Source organism: Heloderma suspectum, chromosome 8, assembly GCF_057233095.1.
Source record: "Heloderma suspectum isolate Gila_16-S chromosome 8, 16-S_ref, whole genome shotgun sequence".
NCBI classification, from domain to species: Eukaryota; Metazoa; Chordata; class Lepidosauria; order Squamata; family Helodermatidae; genus Heloderma; species Heloderma suspectum.
This window is the reverse complement of record NC_139465.1, coordinates 23,267,889-23,275,973: the sequence shown is the minus strand read 5'-3', so window position 1 is coordinate 23,275,973 and position 8,085 is coordinate 23,267,889. Positions and strand designations below refer to the sequence as shown.

The 8,085-nt window shown below is 47.1% G+C and overlaps 1 pseudogene; it reads left to right on the top strand.

Annotated features, from left to right (window-relative positions):
- The first annotated feature begins 1,185 nt into the window (after positions 1–1,185).
- LOC146338914 (uncharacterized) lies at positions 1,186–1,998 on the top strand (annotated as a pseudogene).
- Positions 1,999–8,085: the final 6,087 nt, after the last annotated feature.

The window sequence follows — 8,085 nt, the reverse complement described above, 5'->3', positions numbered from 1 at the left end:
TGATGACTTCGACCTTCTGGGATTCCGTTTTTCCAGTAAATTTTATGTCGATAGGGCCCTACCCATGGGATGTTCAGTATCCTGCGCTATGTTTGAGAGGTTCAGTTTCTTCTTGGAATGGACTTCGATTGATAAAACTGGGTCCCATAGTATCGTACACTACCTTGACGACTTCCTATTTGCGGGCCCACCCGGCAGCCCCCAGTGCACTCAGCTAATGCGGGAATTTTCCACCCTTGCTGAGAAGCTGAGTGTACCTTTGGCGGAGGAAAAGACTGAGGGCCCTTCCCCCACCATTAAGTTTCTGGGCATTGAACTGGACTCTGTGAAGCAGCTTTGTAGGCTGCCAGCTGACAAACTGCAGGCCCTAAAGAATAAGATTCTGCACATGCTGCAGTCTAAGAAGGTCACATTACTGGCCCTGCAGGAAGTAGTTGGTCACCTTAACTTCGCTTGTCGGGTAATTGCCCCTGGCACGGCCTTCCTTAGACACCTTTGTAATGCCATGCAGGGCCTGCTCTCACCACACCATCAGATTCGGGTATCGTCCACCATGAAGGACAATCTCTTTGTTTGGCTGCATTTCCTCAACACGTTCAAAGGCATTTCCTTCTGGAAGCACGAGTTATTATTAGAAGCAGAACTGCAGATACACTCCGATGCATCTGGGGCACGGGGCTTTGGGGTTGTGTTTTGGGACAGATGGTGTCACGCACAGTGGCTGGTGGAGTGGCTAAATCTAGGTGTGGGAAAGGACCTTACCTTCTTAGAACTCTTCCCAATATACATTGCTGTGCATTTGTGGGCGGCCCAGCTTTCTAATTCCATTGTGCACTTCTGGTGTGACAATCAAGCCACCATCCAGGTCATTAATTCCTTGTCATCTCGCAATGGTAGGGTCATGGCTTTGGTCCGGGCTTTCACGTTGCAGTGCCCTCAGTGCAATATTTTATTCCGCGCACGGCACATTCCCGGCATGGACAATGCCTTAGCTGATGCATTGTAACGTAACCAGTTGCAGCGTTTCCGAGAACTGGCCCCCTGGGTGCGTGCCATACTGGACAACATGCCAGCTGCCCTTTGGGAGGTTGGCTGGAAGAGACAGAACAGGCTATCCTGCAGTCCTTAGCCCCTAGCACAAGAGCTGCTTATGCCAGATCAGGTAGGGAGTTCTTTTCCTTCCGGATGGCGACACATCTTCCACAGTGTTGGCCAATTCCGGTTGATCACTTGCTTCAGTTTTGTGTTGATGCCCACAGGCGGGGTCTAGTGGCCCGGACCATCAGTGGAAGGCTTGCTGCACTTGCCTTCTGGTCCAAAATGAAGGGTGTGGCGGACAACACTGCAGACTTTCGGGTCCAGCGGGTGCTTCAGGGTTGGTCCAAAGGGTCCCCGGCGCCACCCGACCCCAGATGCCCTCTGTCACCAGATATATTGCTGGGTTTATGGGGCCTGTGGCCTTCGTTGTGCAACTCAACACATGAGGCCACTTTGTTTCATGCCGCAGCACTCACTGCATTCTTCGGAGCATTCAGGGTTGCCGAGTTTGTCGTGTCTGCTAAGGGTGACCTGTCGGGACGAGCCTTGCAGTTCAGCGACTTATAGTTTTCTCAGCAGGTGGCCCTTATTCAGCTTAGGAAGTCGAAGACCAACCAGGTGGGGAGGGGCGTCAATGTGTCACTGTTTCCAGCCTCAGTGCCAGACCTCTGCCCAGTCACTGCCTTAGCGAATTTTCTCAAAGTTCGGGGTAATCTGTCTGGCCCCCTTTTTTGCCATAGCGACTCCTCTCCCTTAACCAAATATCAATTTTGGGTAATCACGCAGTGAGCTTTAAAGGTGTTGGGTCTGGGCACACTTGGTTTCGGCACACATTCCTTTCGGATTGGGGCCGCCTTCACCGCCGCATCTTTGGGGTTCACTGCAGACAAAGTGCAGTCCGTTGGCAGGTGGCGCTCCAAGGCATATCGGGCCTACGTGAGGCCACTGCCGGGCTTTTAAGGCTGTGAGGTCAGTTCTGTTCATTCCTTGTTACTAGTTCTTCTAGATGGCTGGAGTGCGAATGAACCAGTGAAGGCGCTCATCTGTGGGCACAGCATGGTTTTTTGGGCCGGTCGGACGGCCTCCTCCAGCTGCAGATCCCGGCTTGGGCTCAGCCGCTACGCCTCCGTTCAGTGGTTGGGCAGACGTGGGATGCGTTGGGAGCGCCTCCTGCCCACGTTATTCCAGCAAGGGCTGGTGAAGGTTCCCCCACAGATTCTGGTGCTGCACTTAGGGAGGAATGATCTAGGCCTGCTGAAGGGCAAGGCCCTCATTCTTCAAGCCTGGGAGGATTTGCAACTCATTCGGCATCGCTGGCCAGGAATCACCATTATCTGGTCCAACCTGCTACCCAGAGTGGCTTGGAAGAATGGCTTGGATCCTCGTGCCATGGATAGGGCCCATAAGAAGGTCAACGGGGAAATCGGGAACTTTCTAATCAAACAGGGAGACCAGACCATCACTCACCCTGTCATTTCTGCTGCCTGGGGGGTGCTCTACAGAGCGGATGGTGTTCATCTCACCGAACTAGGCAATGATGTCTTTTGGCCGATCTGCGAAGGGGCATTTGGGAGTGTTTACGGCTCAGGTGGGGGGAGGGCGAGTAAACAGAGGCTTGTCGCCCTCCTGTGGCGGCTACAGGTGGGCACTCCACTGGGGGAGAGGACAGGTGGGCATTCATAGGCACTGTTTCAGGTGACTGGTAAGGCCCGAGGCTTCCAGCACTGGGTTTTGTGGCCCCAGTCGGGAGATACGGCTTACCTCTGAAGCCAACCCTCCTCACCCACTCGGGTTCTGTGGCCCGAGGGGGGGTGACAGGGGAAGGTCTCCCAGCCCAAAATTGGATATGTCTGATTGGGGGGGGGGGCGATGGTGGACACCTCGCCCCAGACGACGAATGCCTCACTCAACACCTGTCATGCTAGTTTTGTTTGCTGTGTGCCCGCCGGTGCTTCCTTCGCAGATTGTAATCTATCAATAAATGTGGCCCTATTTTTTCCCAAATCTATTTGTGTCGTCTCGTCATTTCTCCCCCCTGTCCACCCACAATGTTCATATCACTGCTTAGAAAAGAAATATTATTATACATTTTAAACCAAGAAAAAAAGGAAAATATGGCATAAAGGAACTTAAGTTTCAAATGACATTATCTAGTTCCAGTAAATGCAATTAGATCAAAGCCAATACTCAGTTCTTCTCTGATGGCATTGTCCTGTCCCAGTAATGAATAAATAGGCTCTATTGTCTCTGAAGTCTCTCATTTAAATTAGTTTTTCTTTCCCACAGATACTGAAACTTAGGTCAATTAATAGAGTAGTATGGTGTTCCAGGTTCTGTGTTTCCAAAGTTCTGCAGATGGTAACTGGGCTTGCTTCCAAAAGTTTGCCAGCAAAATCCTATTTGTAATTACTAGATAAATCACTAACTGCTTATGGGCAGATTTTATGCATATCTTCAGATAAAGCAGTAATACAGTCATTTGGTTCAATCGGAGCTCATCATATCCAGTAATATCTGGAACATTTATACTATCTCACAGTGCCTCATGCACAATGCTTGTAATGGCCACCAACTTGGATGGCTTGAAAAGGGGATTAGACAAATTCATGGAGGATAAGGCTATCAGTGGCTACTAGTCCTGATGGCTATGCATTACCTTTAGTACTGGAGACTGTATGCCTTTCAATTCTGCTCTGGAGAACATGAGCAAGGGAGTACTTGCACTCACATCTTTCTTGCTTGTGGGCTTCCCATTGAAGTATCTGGTTGGTCACTGCTGGAACAGAATGTTGGACTAGATAAGTCTTGGTTTGATCCAGCAGGGCTCTTATGTTTTTACGACAGACTTCTTCACACCATCGGCTGCCCATGAAATTAAATGTGGAGTTCACACATGCATGTACATTGCATGTTCTCTGCACTTCACAAAGCCCTCGATGCTTTGCAGTTGAATGTGTGGCAAACCAACTCCACTGGATGCTGGAGGTGAGGTCAGGAGAAATCAAAATTCTCCCTACATTGGCCTTTTCACATATGCAAATAATCATTTTATGTTGGAGTCCTCAAGTGGTGGTCGTGCACGTGTGAAACAGCCCCCAGGGCAGAGAAATCAAGTGATGTACAACAATATGTGAATCAGGGCGTAATTGATAGCTGAAGTGGTAGCTGAAGGTGTGAAACTACTCTTTTGGAAAAACATAGTCTTCCAGAGGACCTTGGGTGATATCAGGGTTGACACATTAGATCTGTCATTTTTAATTATTTACAACACTTATAAACTACTCTACATCCAAAAAAGATTTCCATGTGGCGAACAATGGGGGAAAATGTCAAAATACAAAAGAATAAAACTATTTAAAATCCAATTATACCAATAAAGCCGTGCCTGGAAAGGGATGTTTAAATAAAAATGTACTTAGCAGACACCAAAAACAGAGCAAAGTTGGCACTTGCCTGACATCAACTGGCAGGGAATTCCACAGAGAGGGAGTCAGTACACTAAAAGCTCTACTCCGAGTGGACTTTAAATGGACCTCAGGTCCACGCAGAACCACCAAGCGTGCCTCCTCTGATGATCTCAGTGACTGGGCAGGTTTATAAGGCAGAAGGCGCATTCTCAGATATCCTGGTCCCAAGTTGTTAAGGCCTTTGTACATCACAAAACCTTAAAACTGGCCTGGTAGCAAACAGGCAGACTGCTATTCCCTCTGCAAAGGTGTTATATGCTGAAAAGGGGAAGCCCCTGAAAACAGCCAAGCTGCAGTAGCTGCAACTTCTGGTCCAACCTGAGGGGCAGCATGATATAGAATGCATTGCAGTAATCCAGTCTTGAAGTTGCTCACATTCTGTCTCACTGTGACCAAGCTATCCCTGTCCAGGAGAAGCTGGAGCTGGGATACCAGCCGAAGCTGGTAGAAGGTATTCTGAGCTGCCATGGCCACTTAGGCCCCCAGTGGCAGAGAGAGATCCAGAAGTACTCCCAGACTGCAAACTATGGACCTGATCTTTCAGAGGGATTGCAGTCCCATTCAGAACAGGCCATAAGCCCATCTCCTGGGCTCAAGAACAACTCACCCACAGAGCCTCCATCTTGCCCAGGTTCAGCTTCAGTTTATTGGCTCTAGAAGAGGGCTTCCAGGAGCCAATAGCTCATTTAGAAATGCAACCCATTAAGTGGTGATGGCTTTTAATTTGTGTCCAGACTCCAAGAAGATAAGGTTCTGTAGTTGTTGGATAGCCGCTGAGACAAAGCCTTTCTACCTGACATCTTAGAACACAAACTCCAGGTAGAATAAGAGGGTGTTCTTGGCTGATAAAAGAGATGAAGAAAAGATGTAGGCAGGGTGCCAAGTTGTCACCTTCTCTCTCTCTCTCTCCCCCCCCCCCAGCAATAGCATGGCTTTAGTAGCTTAGACAGCAGCTTGGGACAGAAATTCAACAGGTGAAGCAGCCTACATCAGTGTAAATCCATGTGGGGAAAAAGATGCGTAGTTGATTTGCTGCCTGGAATGCAACTAATATTGGAAGTCCTGCTAGAAAAATGGGGCAGGCATACTGTGATGGGACATAGGAATGAGTAGTGAAAGAAACCTGCTTTAGCATATGCTGAATAACTACTGGCTCTTATCAGCTTGTGTGAAGGTTTGAGGCCTACAGAGGCAAGAAAAAGAAAAAGGTCAGGCCTAGAAGCCTGGGATTTTTTTGTTGGGAGGGGGTATCCCTGAGAGGAGTAGTTTCATTTCCCCAGTTAAGTTTCATTTTCATTTCCCCAGTTAAGTTAAACAGTACTTTCTGTTTTGGGGGAGGAAGATATAAAAAGAGACCAGAGTTGAGAGCAGCATCAGGGAGACCAGAGCCTGAAGAGGGAGCAGGAAGTAGCAGCCTGGAGAAGTCTAAGTACAGCTAGGGTAGAAGTACTTGTGCTTTTGCAACTTTTATTTTCTCTTAATGCCTTTTGTATCCCTCAGCTCTATTGTGTAAATACCTGAAGTTGTGATTTGCTAGCTTTAAATTTACCAGTAAACCATTGGGGTTAAACCCTGTTTCTAGAGTGTCAGTCACCCCATGTCTACAGCCTAAACCCCTCATTATTGGGAAGGAGAAGTTTAAAGGAAGGAAGGTGGAACTCTTAAGGAGGCAAGAGATCCTTAAGGAGTTGCTCAGGGGGTCCAGGTCATAATGGGAACCCTGACAGCTTGTATAAGTTGAATATATATGCATGGCTGGTTAGCAAGGGGCTGCAGCATCTTTTTTTTAAAAATCTGGTTTCATTTGTTATAATTGCATTGTTATTGCAGTGCCATGTCCTTCAAGCTGCAACTGAGATGTCTGCTATTGCTGCTGTTTCCCTGTTACTTTGAGACCAAAGTTCTCTTCAGAAGAATAACTCTGAACCATTCAGCACCTTGGCGAACCAAATGAACATTTGGACTGGCTGCCTGCAAAGTTTTGCAAGCAAGAATTTCATAATTCTCTTTGCACCAAGAGGAACAATTGGTTGCATTCTTCTTTCACTGAATAGACTGCTTATGCATGTAGCTCTATGTGGGACAATTACTGTACTGTTCCTTTTGACTGTGGTTCTAACTAAAGACATCTTTTTCAATTCAAATGATTGCTAGTTTTATCCCAACTAAGCCCCATAGGACCAGTATGGGCAGAAGTTCTATCTGTTGAATGTAACAGTCATATTCTCTCTCTCTCTCTCTCTCTCTCACACACACACACACACAGAGAGAGAGAGAGAGAGAGAGAGAGAATTAAAAATAACTTCCTATTGATATAGGACATGTAATAGTCATTATGAAATCCAAAGTCAGTTGTCAAGGTTCTGATAGGGTTCTGACATTGCCTGGGATCTAAAGGACTCCATGCAGTGTTCCTTGTGTATGGTAGGGCTCTCCCGCCCTCTTCCTGCTGCACCCCCCAAAAGCCACTCCTGAGGGTTAGGCAGCCCTTTGGAATGGTATGCAATGAGATGTAGGAAACCGCTGCCAGGTTGGGAACCAGCAAAAATAGGTGGGGGTCTCTCCCCTGCCTTGAGTGCGAGTGGATCTTTGAATCCAAGCTATTGGGGTGTTTTCCCCCTCCCCACCTGATATATTAGAAATGACCACAATAAGAATAGGATAGCTTGGCATTTTAAGTACGAGAAACATCCCCCCCCCCCGATATTTGATCTGAGTTTTGATTGTGTACTTAGAATCTAACTAATAACTATCACGTTGAACTTCTCTCTTTGGCTGGCTCTCACTGGAGGATAGAGGCTTTTTTTGTCCCCTCTTTAGCATAGGGGTGGACCACCTTTTTTCTGTCAAGGGCCTTTTTTCTGGTCACATATTTCCCTTTTCTGCCTCTCTCTTTTCTCTTTCTTTCTGCCATCCTTTCTCTCTCTCTCCCTCTTCCTTTCCATGCAGCAAGCTGCCAGAGAAGGGATGGGTCACTCTTGCTAGAGGTCTGCATTGATTGCATGCCGAAGGTTTTTGAAATTAGGCTGAGGGCAGGGCCATGAGTTGCCCACCTGTGTGTTAGCATGTGATGTAGCTTCCTTTCTCATATCATGTGGCTTTTCTGGAGTGGTGAAGAAATGGAACTAGTCGCACAGTGGTAGTTCCTTCTTTAGAGATTTGAAAGATGAAATGGGAAGAACATCGAATAGCCCTTTACATATGGCTTAAGTGCATGAAACATTGTCAGTGCAGGATCCACAAATTTCTTGAATGCTCTGATGGTAGGTTTAAGCTTTTTTCTTTCTTCTTCTTTTTGGGTCTTTTGAACACCTCTAAGATGGTGCACTCTGTACTTCCTGTTCTTTATTTGTTGTATGCTAGGATGTGGACTAGAATGGTTTAAGGTGGTCACTTCTGTATTGCACCAGAAAGGTGACACAGATTTGCAAAATTGGTAGATGCAAATTTGGAAGTAAGGGCTATAATTTAAATAGGAATATAATACATAGAATCATAGAATAGTAGGGTTGGAAGGGGCCTGCAAGGCCATCAAGTCCAACCCCCTGCTCAATGCAGGAATCCAAGTCAGAGCATCCCT